Here is a 15,468-nt window from a genome sequence, read left to right on the forward strand (position 1 = left end):
CTTTCAATGGGAGACAATGCAACAGAGTTTTTAACCTCTACAAAACATGGGAAATACAAACCTTACTTGTCTTTTTAAGATGTAATTTATCACTCTCCTCCTACTTTCCGATAAGACAGCAACTATTCTAGAATGGTTTTTATTATAATAAAAATTGATACACCTTTGAGACAATGCAGGAATAGGTTGAGAACACAGGCTCAACTATGAGATGCTCTCTCTGGGCGTTGGTTGAAACCTCTATCTTAGAAACATGGACAGTTGTCTCCCTCACCAAGTTTTCCAGGTGATACTGAAGGCCAAAAAGGAGGATTACAGGCTGCTCTGCCTACGGAGTAATCATTCTTTTATTCCTTTACTTCCTTAATAAACTTGTTTTCACTTTAAAAAGAAAAAAAAAAAGGATTACGGGTCAGGTTTTGACTATTCAGCAACTGTCATAATAAATTTTTAATAAGGAGATAACACATTCCTCTTTTTATCTTCAAATAAAATGTAAAAGCTGATAACTAATATTCATAATACTTAACATCTAAGGAAACAAAAAACAATTAAAATTTTTTTTTTTTTTTCTTTTTTTTTTGAGACAGAGTCTCACTCTGTCACCAGGCTGGAGTGCAGTGGCACAATCTTGGCTCACTGCAACCTCCGCCTCCCAGTTCAACGATTCTCCTGCCTCAGCCTCCCGAGTAGCTGGGACAACAGGTGTGCGCCACCACACCCTGCTAATTTTTGTATTTTTAATAGAGATGGGGTTTCACCATGTTGGCCAAGATGGTCTCGATCTCTTGACCTCGTGATCCGCCCGCCTCGGCCTTCCAAAGTGCTGGGATTACAGGTGTGAGCCACTGCGCCTGGCCTAAAATTTTTCTTACATGTTGGGTGAATATTTTAACCAAGAACAAGTAAAAATAAGGTCTACCTCTATGGTTTAAAGGCTTTATGTGTCAGAGAAAATTTGTACTCTTGCAATAAAACCTTCATCTTATTAGTCAGCTGATAATCCTCAATCTCTAGGAGAGTGTAAAGGCATGCTTCTTATAATACTACCACGTGAAGTTAAATGTACAAAATTTATATGCCAGGCACAGTGGTTCATAGTTGTACTCCCAGCATTCTGGGAGGACAAGGCAGGAGGATCACTTGAGTCCAGTAGTTCGAGACCAGCCCAGGCAACATAGCGAGACCCCATATCTACAAAAAATAAAAAAATTAGCTGGGTGTGATGTAGTATACCCCTGCGGTCCCAGCTACTCGGGGAGCTGAGGTGGGAGGACTGCTTGAGCCCAGGAAATCAAGGCTGCAGTGGGACATGATCATGCCACTGCACTCCAGCCTGGGTATCAGAGCAAGACCATGTCTCAAAAAACAAAATACAAAAGAAAGAAAAGGGCCGGGCATGGTGGCTCACGCCTGTAATCCCAGCACTTTGGGAGGCCGAAACAAGTGGATCGCCTGAGGTCAGGAGTTCGAGACCAGACTGGCCAACATGGCGAAAACCCGTCTCTACTAAAAATACAAAAATTAGCTGGGCTTGGTGGTACACGCCTGTAATCCCAGCTATTCGGGAGGCTAAGGTAGGAGAATTGCTTGAACTTGGGAGGCAGAGGTTGCAGTGAACCGAGATCACGTCACTGCACCCCAGCTTGAGTGACAGAGCAAAACTCCATCTCAAAAAAAAAATAAAAACCTTATAAGCTATATAAGAAACATGTTGGGTGTTAGGAGGAAAAAATGCAGACAAGACAGAGTATTTATATTGCAACAGCACCAAATAAAATACACTCAAAACACCTGAGTAAATGTTACATTTTCTCTATTCTACTTCCATCTCATAAAAAATGACAATTTTGACATTTTTCCTGTTTATTGAAAAGCTATCTGTTTAAAGATTCCAGCAGATGTACTTCTATGGTTCATATGAAAGGAAACACATCCTGCTAGGAACACATAAAGGAAAACCCCTACTAGTAGCAAAATCCTGCTCAGCGCATTTGCTGAGACCATTCCAGGGCGTCAATTACTCAAGCATTCAGTGGGCAGAGAATGCTCCCTCAGCCAGTGGCAACCACAAGAAGACTCTAAAATGTCCCATTAGAGGAAAGACCATGTTCCCTCCAAGCCACTGTTACCTGTATGGCAGGTACTTTAATGTAGAAGAGATCCGATGTGTTATTTAATAGAAAAAGGCAGGTAAGACAGCAGATGAGGAAACAAATATCCTAAACTCAGTTATTTAAATGACAATGCCAACAGTTAAAAATTCCTTTTAAGAAGATGGAGGTCAGGCAGGGCGGCTCACACCTGTAAATCCTAGCACTTTGGGAGACTGAGACAGGTGGATTGCCCGAACTCAGGAATTCGAGACCAGCCTGGCCAACATAGTGAAACTCCATCTCTACTAAAATACAAAAAATCAACTGGGCGTGGTGGCAGGTGTCTGTAATCCCAGCTACTCAGGAGGCTGAGGCACGAGAATTGCTTGAACCCAGGAGGCAGAGGTTGCAGTGAGCCAAGATTGTGCCACTACACCCCAACCTGGACAACAAGCAAAACTCCATCTCGAAAAAAAAAAAAAAAAAGAAGTTGGAAATGTAATAATATATAAGCCTACACAGAATACACATTCACGAGAGAGCAGACACCCAAAGCAAATATAGGAGGTACTCTGATTAAATATAAAAATCTGGCCGGGCACGTTGGCTCACGCCTGTAATCCCAGCATTTTGGGAGGCTGAGGTGGGAAGATCGCTTAAGGCCAGGTGTTCAAGACCAGCCTGGATAACATAATGAGACACTGTCTCTAAGAGGGCTGATGCAGGAAGACTGCTTGAGCCCAGGAGTTTGAGGCTGCGGTATGCTATGATCATGCCACTGCACTCTAGCAAGATCATGTCTCTTAAAAAAAAAAATTCATCATTTCTGAATATGAGATAGCTGAGCTTTTTCAAATTTTCTAAATTAAATCCAGCAGTGACACTCAAAGAAAGAATTTACCTAACAAACTGTATATTTCTACTGCATATAACTCTTTAACAGATTCATACATGAGATAGTCCGAGAAAAAAAAACACGCCTTACCTATTTTAATAAAGGAAGAAAAAAGACCACATGCAACATTTGCTTTATTATAAAGCACAGCAAAATGTCAGATACACAATAGATCTCCTCATACACAGCAGTTTTGACTGAAAGAGATTCGTATTCCACTGCTGATATGGACTTGTTGAAAAAAATGTTTTTTCTAGAAAAACTATTGACCACTTAGCATGACCGACTGACTGCAAGTATGAATAGCCTTGATGTTGGTTCAATTGATTATGACACCAGGAATGGTAAAAATTAAGGGAAAAAAATTCACATGCATTATAGCCTTCCAAATAGTTTCATCCCATCATTATTAATCCAGGTAACAGGCAAGATGCCAAGAATGAGGCATACCAGTAAAAATGCATTTTGTTTCAATTCAGTAACTCAATATCATTTAGTTTTTAAAGTTTCTAAGAATAAAGAGAAAATGCAAATAAGATCTACCAAGAAGCCTCCAGGCTCGGGCCTCACAGAGCTAGGACTGGAGAGTTCCGAAGCTCATCAATTCCAGGCCCGTCACATTTCAGCCTGGAGACGTATAACTCCTCCAAAGATAAACAACTTCTGAGAAAGATGCAGTGACCTTGAACTACAAAGTATAGAGCATTTCAGCCCATGAACTGTCCCACTTTTCCAACAATCAATCCCAAATCATATATACAATTCAGTTTCTCCACATCAGCCAACAATGGCACTTAGAGCCCTGTCCTGCGGGTGCTGCTTTGACAGCCCCCAGTCCAGCTGGCCAGTTTGTGTAACACTTTAAATGTGAAACTGCACTTTGCCTACACTTTATAAATATGAGTAAAAATGGAAAAATCAAAATACAGAAACCAGCTGTAGGCATTCAAATGTACTGAGACAAACAAGAGGGTATCTGTTATGACCAAGGAAGCAAATCTTACTTCTCACTGAAAATCCTTAGCTTAGCCAGAGGACTATGTGCTCAGTTGTCCAAGAAAAGAACAACCTGGGCTGGGCACAGTGGCTCACACCTATAATCCCAGCACTTTGGGAGGCCGAGGTGGGCAGATCACGAAGTCAAGGGATTGAGACCATCCTGGCCAACATAGTGAAACCCCATCTCTACTAAAAATACAAAAACTAGCAGGGCGTGGTGGCGCACAACTGTAGTCCCAGCTACTCAGGAGGCTAAGGCAGGAGAATTGCTTGAACCCGGGAGGCAGATGTTGCAGTGAGCCAAGATCATGCCACTGCACTACTCCAGCCTGGCAACAGAGGGAGAGTCAGTCTCAAAAAAAAGAAAAAAAAAAGAACAACCTGAAAGAGCATGCATAAAACACTAGAAACACACACACACAAACCAAGGATAGAATCTAAAAGGTGAGACATTACAGGTGCAGTGATTCACACCTGTATTCCCAGCACTTTGGGAGTGAGGCTGAGCTCAGGAGTTGGAGACCAGACTGGGCAACATGGCAAAACTCCACCTCTACCAAAAATACAAAAAATTAGCCGGGCACGATGGCGCATGCCTGTGGTCCCAGCTACTCAGGAGGCTGAGGGCAGGAGGATCGCTTGCGCCCGGGAGGCAGAGGTTGCAGTGAGCCGAGATCATGACACTGCACTCCAGCCTGGGTGACAGAGTGAGACCCAAAAAAAATAAAAATAAAAGATGAGGTATAATAAAGAGGTATTACACTTTTTAAAGTTTTCAAAGAAGAGCGCTCGTATATTTACATTTTATAATCTATACTCATTTTAGGAACTTCTTACAAAGAGACTTGGTTGGGGACCACCTAACGTCAAACCTAAGCACTCACTGGCAATGTGAAGCAGAAAGCAGTGAGCACATCGCAGAGCGGAATGTGACGCTATGAAAATGACTGCTGAAAATCAAGTCTGACAAGAAGTAAAATGAGCAGCAAAACAGCAACACATAATGAACCTGAAGACAAAAGATAAAATTCCTAAAATTGGGCTGGTGTGATGGTTAATGCCAGTAATCCCAGCGCTTTGGGAGGCTGAAGCAGGAGGATCCCTTGAGCCCAGCAGTCTGAGGCTGCACTGAGCTATTATTGCACCACTGAACTGGATCCCAGAAGACAAAGCGAGACCGTGTCTCTCAAAAAAACAAAACAAAACTGTAATCCTCTCACACCTTATTAAAGAGAGACCCTTTTATGAACTAAAAGATGCCATGAGGCCTGTAACTCACTTAAAATATAATAGAAATGACACTACAGAAATTATGCAGTTACTAAAATGTGAGAATATATAAGGACTTCGAAATCATCTCTAGCTTTTCAATGACAGAGATATATATTTCTGGCCGGGTGCGGTGGCTCACGCCTGTAATCCCAGCACTTTGGGAGGCCGAGGTGGGCAGATCACGAGGTCAGGAGATCGAGACCACGGTGAAACCCCGTCTCTACTAAAAATACAAAAAATTAGCCGGGCGTGGTGGCGGGCGCCTGTAGTCTCAGCTACTCCGGAGGCCGAGGCAGGAGACTGGCGTGAACCCGGGAGGCGGAGCTTGCAGTGAGCCGAGATTGCGCCACTGCACTCCAGCCTGGGCGACAGAGTGAGACTCCGTCTCAAAAAAAAAAAAAAAAAAAAAAAAAAAAAATATATATATATATATATATATATATATATATTTCTATTACAGAGATAATGTGCAAGGATGACATGTTTACAACCCTCCACATCTCCCAATTTTCTGCTTATCACCAGCATCTTTATAAACACAACCACCTCTTTTGGTCCCTGGAGCTTTGAAAAAGCATTGCTGAAGAAACGTCCCTTGGGAAGACAAAGGCAGGCGCTACCTGCCCCCCCCCACCCCCTCCCCCGGGGATACTCGAAACACCGCGGAACCATACAAAATCGCCTGAGGCAGCAGCCATCTCCCTAAAGTGCACCACAGGAGACCAGACTCAGAAGCTGAATTCTGTGACTCTCTTCAAAGAACAGAACACAACTCAAAGAGCCAAATTAATCCCAAGAGGTCTCAAACCAACTGCAAAACTTTTATAGACATGAGTGACCTAGCAATCTCACTTAAAAATTAATCCTTGAGGCCAGGCGGGGTGGCTGACACCTGTAATCCCAGCACTTTGGGAGGCTGAGGCGGGCGGATCACAAAGTCAGGAGATGAGACTATCCTGGCCAACACGGTGAAACCCCGTCTCTACTAAAAATGCAAAAATTAGCCAGGCCTGGTGGCACGTGCCTGTAATCCCAGCTACTCGGGAGGCTGAGGCAGGAGAATCGCTTGAACCCAGGAGTCGGAGGTTGCAGTGAGCCAAGATCGCCACTGCACTCCAGCTTGGCGACAGAACTAGACTCTGTTGCAAAAAAAAAAAAAAAAAAAAAAAATTTATCCTTGAATATGTTTCTAAACATTCTTTCTATATTGATGACCTACTTTTCTTATCAACAACTGGTAAAAAACACACTGTGTATGACTGTTCAAACTTGTTAAGTCTGTTTTTCACTACTTAGTCATATGGAGTAGACAATAAAATTTTATTATTTGGCAATACTGTTATACCCGGAAATGAAATTACTGGATGCTCGTATCTTAAAAAGGGATGGGGGATATTTTTATTAATAACCTCATAAGGCTAGTCACAGGCAAAACTAGCAGTGTCAAAAAACAAAATAATCACCTTCACCTGAAGAATTTCAGCCTTCCCTTTTTAACCCATACCTTGGGCAAGCAGAGATTAAATGGATTATATGAACATGTACTCCTGACGGTGTTTCAAAGGAACATTAAGGAAGAGTAGGAAAATCTCTGGCTTAGATGTCAGACACAAATTTATCTTGACATAGTCACCTACCCAGCTAGATCATTTTGGTCCTCTGGTTGTTTGTTTCTTGATCTATAAAATGGAAGAACTAAAATAAATGATTTCTAGGGTCCATCAGAGTCTACGGGAAATCCTTCTTTCACTGGGATACAGTCCACATCCCCCCCAGTAAAACAGACACAACTCACTGCAAACCACATTACTTACTAACATCCACAGGGTTATACATATTCCATATACACTCAACTATGAATGTTGAATACGTCCTTAATCCCAGTCATTCTTTTATTCAACAACTATTCACTGGGCTTTGACCATGCTTCTAGCACCATGCTAGACATGAGAGACACAACCGTGAGCAAGCAGATCTGGCCCTTGCTCTCATGGAGCTTACAGTCCACTGCAGGAGACACAACACAATCAGATATTCGTGCAAACATTAGCATGCCGCTGTGGCAAGTGCTGGAATGCAGAAGAACACAAGGTAACTGAGTCAATAATCAGGGAGAACAGAACCAGTCAGAGAAGTGACACTTAAGCTGAAATCGAAGAATGAAAAGTCAACTGGGCAATAAGAGAAGAAAAGTGAGTCCCAGCTGGGAAGAACAACAAAATATCAAAAGTCTGTATCAAAAGCAAGCACTTGTCAGAATCTGGACTACTTAGCCCGCAGAGGCTGGAGCCCAGAGAGCAAGGGTAGAAGAGGCTGGGAGGTCAGCAGAACTCGGATCACAGAGGGCTTTCTAGGCCATGTTAAGGATTTTATCTTTACTTGCAGTCTTGGAAATTTTTTAAGAGTATGTGACATAATTAGATTTGCATTTTAAAAGCTCACGCTGAATGAAGCTGGAGAACGGATCTGCAGGTGGGAGCATCTGAGAGGATTCAGGGAAGCTAGTTAGGAAGTCACTGCACTTGTCCAGGCCACAAGTCCCGGTCCCAGTAGAAACAGAGATGATAGAGTCAAAAGACTTGAAGTCAACTGAATTTAAAACTGTTTTAGATATGAAGGGTGCATCAACAGTGATGCCTAATTTGACTTATGCAACCGGATGGTTGGGGGTGCCTTCCCACCTTCTCTTTGGTGTGGAGACTTACTTACTACCTCTTAGTAGTAGCTTCAAAGAGCCTTCTGTTGACAAGTAAGGTATCTGAAAAGAGTAAAACCATGGGAAAAATACTTTAAAATTTATTTTTTAAAACGTAATTACCTTTTCACATTAATAATTGGATACACGGCTTTAAAATTACGTACCTTTGCTCGCAAAACTGTCTGGAGCTTGAAGAAAAACGTATTGAGCATGCTATTTGAAAATGAAAACTAGGCTGGGCACAATGGCTCACACCTGTAATCCCAGCACTTTGGGAGGCCAAGGCAGGTGGATCACCTGAGGTAAGGAGTTCAAGACCAGTCTGGCCAACATTGTGAAACCCCATCTCTATTAAAAATACAAAAATTAGGCCAGGCGTGGTGGCTCATGCCTGTAATCCCAGCACTTTGGGAGGCCGAGGCGGGCAGATCACAAGGTCAGGAGATCGAGACCACCCTGGCTAACACATTAAAACCCCATCTCTACTAAAAATATAAAAAATTACCCAGGCATGGCGGTGGGTGCCTATAGTCCCAGCTACTCGGGAAGCTGAGGCAGGAGAATGGCGTGAACCCGGGAGATGTGAACCCGGGAGGCGGAGCTTGCAGTGAGCTGAAATCGCGCTACTGCACTCCAACCTGGGCGACAGAGTGAGACTCCGTCTCAAAAAAAAAAAAAAAAACAAAAAACAAAAATTAGTGGGGTGTGGTGGTGCACGCCTGTAATCCCAGCTACTCAGGAGGCTGAGGCAGGAGAATCACTTGAACCCGGGACGCAGAGGTTGCAGTGAGCAGAGATCATGCCACTGTACTCCCGCCTGGGCAACAGAGCGAGACTCCACCTCAAAAACAAAAAGAAAGAAAGAAAAGAAAAGAAAATGAAAACTAACACTGTTTAAAATAAAAATCTCCCTATGTTTCTGGAATTTTCAGACATCCTATAGAAACAGGAAAGTATAGCGCTTACAATCTTACTGCACCTTAGGAAAAATAATTCTGTCTGCCTGATCCCTTTTGGTAAAATTAAAAATATTTCCTTATCAGCATATGCATCTTCTAAAGGGAAGGAAAAAAAAACACTCAATATCAGTATCTACAATAGAGTACAAGAAACTGTAAGAATTTAACTCACTGGAGAAAATGTAGTTACTACCAAATACTTTACTACCTACCATTCAATACCTTTAGAAGAAAGTCTCAGGCTCTTCAGGAAGAAAACAGCACACATTCAATTTCACCAATAAAATGAAAATATCTCTAGGGAAGTGAAGACAAATAAATACGGCCCATTTTCAGAAGGAAACATTTGGGCTAAATATTCTAAGAGCGAATACTCTACTACAAAAAGCTTTTATCAGCTGTAGCTGGTAAAACTGTAGCCCTAACTCTCCCAAATCCATTTTCCTTCCAAACTGTATCAAGACTTGAAAATTATAATCTTTAATTCTCTATGCTAAATTAATTGGACATCACAATAGTAACTAAAGAGAAATTATCTATCCTCAAATGAAAGTAGGACAAATAATTTTAAGTAGAAGGCCAGCAAAAAGATCCAGGGGCTTCCTATCCCTAATACTTTTTTAAACAACTACATTTATGGTTTATGGTACTCTCTAAAAACTACCAGAAATAACACACACACATATACACACAAATGCAATTACAAAATAATTCATTTTTTGTGACCACTTATCGTGAATACAATATAAACCAAAGTCTACAGTTTTTCAAACTTTAATATGTATAAAGGAACTCCTAAGCGATTAGATCATCTTAACAGTTGTAGTGGTGCACAATTCACCCTATCTTAACTTACTCAGTCCTTGTCAAATTCTCAAGTCAAATGAATTCTCAAATACATTAAATCCCTGGGGCTCCAGGAGTCACTAAAATGCCCTAAGGCCTGCCCTATGATTTCTCTGGTGCTGGGCATGGCATACCTAGAGGTCCACTGCGGACAAACCTCCACCTTCACCTCCTCCTCCAGGGAGAACATAAGGCAATGACAATAGCGCATTAAAGGATGAGAAACTCAAAAAGAGAAAGATAGTGAAGGAAAACAGCTTTTTCAATGGCTACCTTAACTTTAAATCCCCTTGACAGAAATTATGGTTCTTCCCATATCTATCTTCATTGTTAAATGAAAGCATGCTTCCATTGGGGTGTCACTTCATTGACTCTAAAGTCAAACTTGCTAACCAGGCCAGGCACAGTGGCTCACGCCTATAATCCCAGCACTTTGGGAGGCTGAGGCGAGAGGATCACTTGAGCCCAGGAGTTGGAAACCAGCCTGAGCAACACAGTGAGACCCCGTCTCTACAAAAATATTAAAACATTAGCCAGGCATAGTGGCATATGCCTGTAATCCCAGCTACTCGAGAGGCTGAGGTGGGAGGATCACTTGAGCCTGGGAGGGCGAGGCTGCACTGAGCCTCAATCATGCCACTGCACTCCAGCCTGGGTGACAGAGCAAGACCCTGTCTCAAACACTCATACAGACACACACACACACGCACACACAAACTTGCTAACCAGAGCTATAAAATACAGCCATAAGAAACCCATGCTGCCAATATTTTTAATTTATTCAAGAAATCAATTAAGTAAATTTGCGATGAGTACCAAAATGTTGTGTTATCCTGCTTTTTATCAGAATATATGCTTTAAATAATCAAAACCCCAAAATTTGCTTTACAAATAAAGCATGTTTCAATAAAGGGATGTGTATATATGCCTCTGTGTAAATTTACACATATAAACACCTTGCTAACATATTTACAATAAAAATTATGTAGTTTATAAAGTTTATAATAACATAATAAGAATTTTTTTTTTTTTTTTTTGAGATGGAGTCTCGCTTTGTCACCCAGGCTGGAGTGCCCAGGCTGGAGTGCAGTGGTGCAATCTCAGTTCACTGCAAGCTCTGTCTCCCGAGTTCACACCATTTTCCTGCCTCAGCCTCCCGAGTAGCTGGGACTACAGGCGCCAGCCACCACGCCCGGCTAATTTTTTGTATTTTTAGGAGAGATGGGGTTTCACCGTGTTAGCCAGGATGGTCTCGACATCCTGACCTCGTGATCCGCCTGCCTCGGCCTCCCAAAGTGCTGGGATTACAGACATGAGCCACCACACCCGGCAAATATTTACAATTAGTAGTCCTAGGCCATAGAAAACATCTTTATTCCTTTCATCTTCTAGGAAAATGGAAAGACTGACAATATCACAAGTGTATCATGCAAAGTTGAAATTCAATTACTCAATTAACATTTATTGAGCGGCTACTATGCACCAGGCAATATGCTAGGAAATGGAGGCACCAAAAAATTTAAGATATCCTCTACCTTTAAGGAACATGGAATATAGCAGTATTATAAGGTGTTCACTTCCACAAACTAGAAAATAATTCTGTACTCAATTTCTAGTCATTTAATCCCAAATGTAATTAGTATTACCATAGAAATCACTAACACTAGTGACACCCACAAATTACACTTTCACCTACCTTTATAACTCCATAACCAAACTATATTTACATTTTACTCTAACATATTGTATAAATGCATAACCTATTATCATCACTTTCCACAATCAGGGCCATCTCATCTACCCATTTTACACTATTCTTCCCTAATTACACCAGTTCTGAGTCAGCCCAGTACTATTAGGCACACCCTCAGGCAGGATCTCACTCCCAGTGTCCCACAAACACTGACTCTCCAACACCTGTCTCCTGAATTCCCACAGAGCTCACAGTCTATACCGCAGAATTCACCATCAAAGAGTCATGTGCTTGAGGGCTGGAGGAGGCTTGTAATGTATTTTTTAAACTTTTACATAATTTAAAAGTAAATCAAAACATTAAGCTTGCCATAACAGACTTTGTGAATATGAATTTTTTAAATGACACCAGAAAAATTAAGTCCCTAATATATTTTGCATCATAAAATGTTTGAATTAGAAGAGTTCTTTGAAACCAGTAGTTCAAACCCTTCACAGAGGCACTAACAGAATGGAAAGGTCAATAATTTCCCACTGTTTGATGAAAAAAAGTGGCTTTTTGATAAGTTTATAAAAGAATAGAAAAATAGACAGGACCAGTGCCCAGTTCTGGCCATTATAAGATGCCCCAATTTACAATCACTACCATGCCCTGATCAACTTTCCAAAGGTCAGAGAAACCAAGCCACTTTGCCGAAACCTAAGACCCTTTCAAGCTGTTAAGTTCCCAAACGGAAAAGGGAAAGAAAAGATCATAAGTATTTTGAAAAAAAATTTAGCAGGGTCACTGTTTCGGAATAACAGGAAGAACCTTTCTAAAGCAGGCATGGTTTCTTCCTGATTCCAGGTATCAGGACTAGCCTCCTTACATGGGGTCTGCCTGACTTCACATGCTTCTGCTCAACTTTCCCCTCGAAACCTTGCTGCAATGACTGAATGCAAACATTTCAAAGAGACAATCTGTTTATCAGTAAGGAACCTCCTCTTTAAAAATATTAACATTGTACCCCTCTAAAAGGGTTAAAGAACATGAGTGAAATGACAAGAATAAAGCCTGTAGTCATGCCAACCCTGAATAACAGCGGTAGTCTAGCAGGGAAATGAATTTGAACCATGTGCTTTGCTACCATGATTTAAAGAAAGTGAGCTTAACCAGGGGAGTAGAAGCTTCAAATTAAGAGAGAGACGAAGGAGGATGAAGAACAAGGAGGGCCAGCACAGACCTGGAGGCCTGCAGTGGCATGAGACCTCTGGACACCACACAGCCTGCACAGGGAGGCTCTTGGGGCATGGGGCATGAGTCCTTACTTCTCTTTCACATGACTACCAGCTCCCAAGATCCGGAATTCCACTATCACCATAAACAATTTCAAAAACTGCTGTGAAACAGATTCCTTCAGTCTAGGCTGGGAACGTACCCACCACTTACAATGCTGAATCAACACAATAGACAGAAACTACTACTAGTAGATCTGAGTTCCAAATAACTGAGTTAGACTCTGGAACACAACCCAGTCTTGAGCTGGGGACCAAATGTACACACTGCCTGCCTCCAAAACAGAAATTTCATCTGGGCTCTTGCTCATTCACTTTCAGAGAAACACACAGTTCATAACCATCCTTTGAAGGTATGATATGTTATTTGTTCCACTTGATAAAAGTAATTCAGTCCACTGCACTCAAGACATTGTCATAATGCATAAAAAGATCAAACTAGCAGTCTTAGGGAGAAAAAAGACTTCCAACTTATCTTTTCCTACAGTAGCACTGTAAAGCAACAGTGGCCCACAGAAGAGAGCCTGAAGGACAGTTACCCTATTTCTAAAACAGACAACGTGCATCTTATTAAATATCACCCCCAAAGAACTGTGGCCAACCCTCATTGGCTCCAGCCTCTCTTTTGCTTGCCAAGAAAAACTAGGATGACAATGTTAAGCTAAAGATACTACTAACCACAAAATTAATTCACCATCTAGCTTCCAAAGTGACTAGTTTCCTAATAAATCCCCCTGCTTAACAGAGATGACAGCACACGTTCACGTGTGTTCCTCAGTCCCTACTCCAGCCGCATTTGAGTTTTTATATTAACAAATCAGTCAATTCTTTAAGTTCCTAAGAACGAAAGGAATTAGAATCTTTAACTAGGAAAGAATGCTTGACCATTACGAAAAGGAATTTAAGTATCTTTCCTGTGAAGTAAGCAAATAATGGTGATTAAACATTTGTCTTAAGGAAGGGGTGCTTGTGAACTTTGTCATGCACCCCTATGATATCAAGAGTGGAAGATACAGCCTGACGGCTTCACTCTCCTAACACTTCCTTTCCCATGTGTGTCTACTATGGTCTCTCATGAAAAATCTACAGCTTTGTTCATCCAGAATGAAGGCCTCAGCAGTTGTTGAGACATGGGGACACACACCCAGTTCCACAATGGAGCAAGAAAGACTCTTACACCAAACCACCATGTGACCAGACTTGCAGTCTGTCTTGGTTTCCCAAAGACAGAACAACCACATTGTGAAACAACAATCAACCTTTGCTAATCCTAAGTGGTTTTCATTATGTCTGTCACAATCTATATATTAATAGTTCAGTACTGGGCCTGTGTTGTCCCTGTCTAAACTTGGTGTTTTCAAATACAGACAGCCTACTAATGCCAATTTTTTTTGGCAAGATGCAATGCAAAGGCACCTTTGCAATAATAATCGGTCTTCCAAATACAAAAGCACTGCTTACTAGTGCTCAGATTATAAGATTGAGGAAATTTAAAAGGATCAATAAAATACTGTCAAGGAGCTTTACATTAAAAATAGAAATCAAGTTTACCAAAGGTTTATCCAAGAGATATCATGTATTTTCAAGTTTCCTAAAAATGCATCTAAAAATCCTCCTAAAAACCTGGACCAAACTTCACAGTTTAATACATGCACAACCTGAATATGTGGGAAAAAGCAACAACAACAACATAGGTACGTGCTACCAACTGTGGTGATTAACTGAAGAAAACCCTGTGAATAGGCTCGGTTTGCAGATCTGGCAAAAAAGCATGACGAAAGGTTAAGCGAATGGAACTGCTGCACTGGGTCAAAGACTAAGAAGGGAAAGCCATGTCAGGTTCACACTGTTAAATAAAAAATCCACACTATACTATAAATCCACACGACTAACTATAAAAATTAATTCATACTACACATGGAATGAGGTGGAGGTGGGGTGGGGGGAAGAAAGGAAGGGGCAGTTAAGTTCCTGATCTTGGGTAAATCTGTTAAGCTCCTGCCACCAAAGTCCCCTCATCTGTAAAATGAGGAATAGACCAGCCCACAGTGCTTCCTGTTCTGGCTGTGATTCAGAGTCACCAGGGAACTCACGCCCAGGCAGCTGGATTCATAAAGGTCCACAGATGATCATCAAAGGCAGTCAAGAATGAGGACCTCTGTACCCGAGCAATAATCACCCAAATCTCCCAAAATAACATATCCTTTAAAAGATGGTGAGATACTGGTGCCAAATATAATCTATTATTCATAAATTTTAAAAAAGAAATGTAGATCATTGCCTGACCAAAGGGGAAAAAATATAACTGCCTTCCACATACAATGTATAGGCGTTCCTACTCCCACTTATAGTCTCTCTCACTCTGACCTTTGCATTATATTAATTACTCACTACTGCAGCAAACCGGAGGAACTGTCTGTGTTTTTGTTATTAATGTAAGATCCAAATGACAGGCCTAATTTAACATACCATAAAACTGCAGAGGCTCTTTTCCCACACAGGATGTTACACTTTATCACATTGTAACCAGAAGAGTATCTCAAGCACTGCACTGCAATCTCCTTCAAATCCTAAAAAAAATTCATCTTTTGCCAGGAACTTTCCTTAAAATGGACAGATAGACACACAGACAGAGAGACTGAATACACAGACCTGAATAGAGAAGACTGTCTGAATAGACATTTCCAATTCAGACAGATGCAAAAACACTGGAGGTGTTTTTAAGACTGCCTTCCC

General features: G+C 41.4%; 1 protein-coding gene across 6 annotated transcripts in view; it reads right to left on the reverse strand.

Annotated features, from left to right (window-relative positions):
* The window catches only part of CORO1C (coronin 1C), a 123,192-nt gene that overhangs the window by 63,118 nt on the left and 44,606 nt on the right, over positions 1–15,468 (reverse strand). The window contains exons 1-3 of one of the 6 annotated variants that reach the window (XM_063614477.1): positions 9,132–9,211; positions 8,125–9,015; positions 7,968–8,020 (exon numbers count right to left, since the gene is read on the reverse strand). The exons of 3 other annotated variants lie outside the window; for them this stretch is intronic. The gene's annotated coding sequence lies outside the window, so the exon portion shown is untranslated. Of the gene's footprint in view, positions 1–163; positions 185–7,967; positions 8,021–8,124; positions 9,016–9,131; positions 9,212–15,468 lie in introns of those variants that run through there. 2 more of the 6 variants (XM_055238616.2, XM_055238615.2) reach the window with 2 other exon arrangements.

This window comes from Symphalangus syndactylus, chromosome 13, assembly GCF_028878055.3.
Source record: "Symphalangus syndactylus isolate Jambi chromosome 13, NHGRI_mSymSyn1-v2.1_pri, whole genome shotgun sequence".
Taxonomy (NCBI): domain Eukaryota; kingdom Metazoa; phylum Chordata; class Mammalia; order Primates; family Hylobatidae; genus Symphalangus; species Symphalangus syndactylus.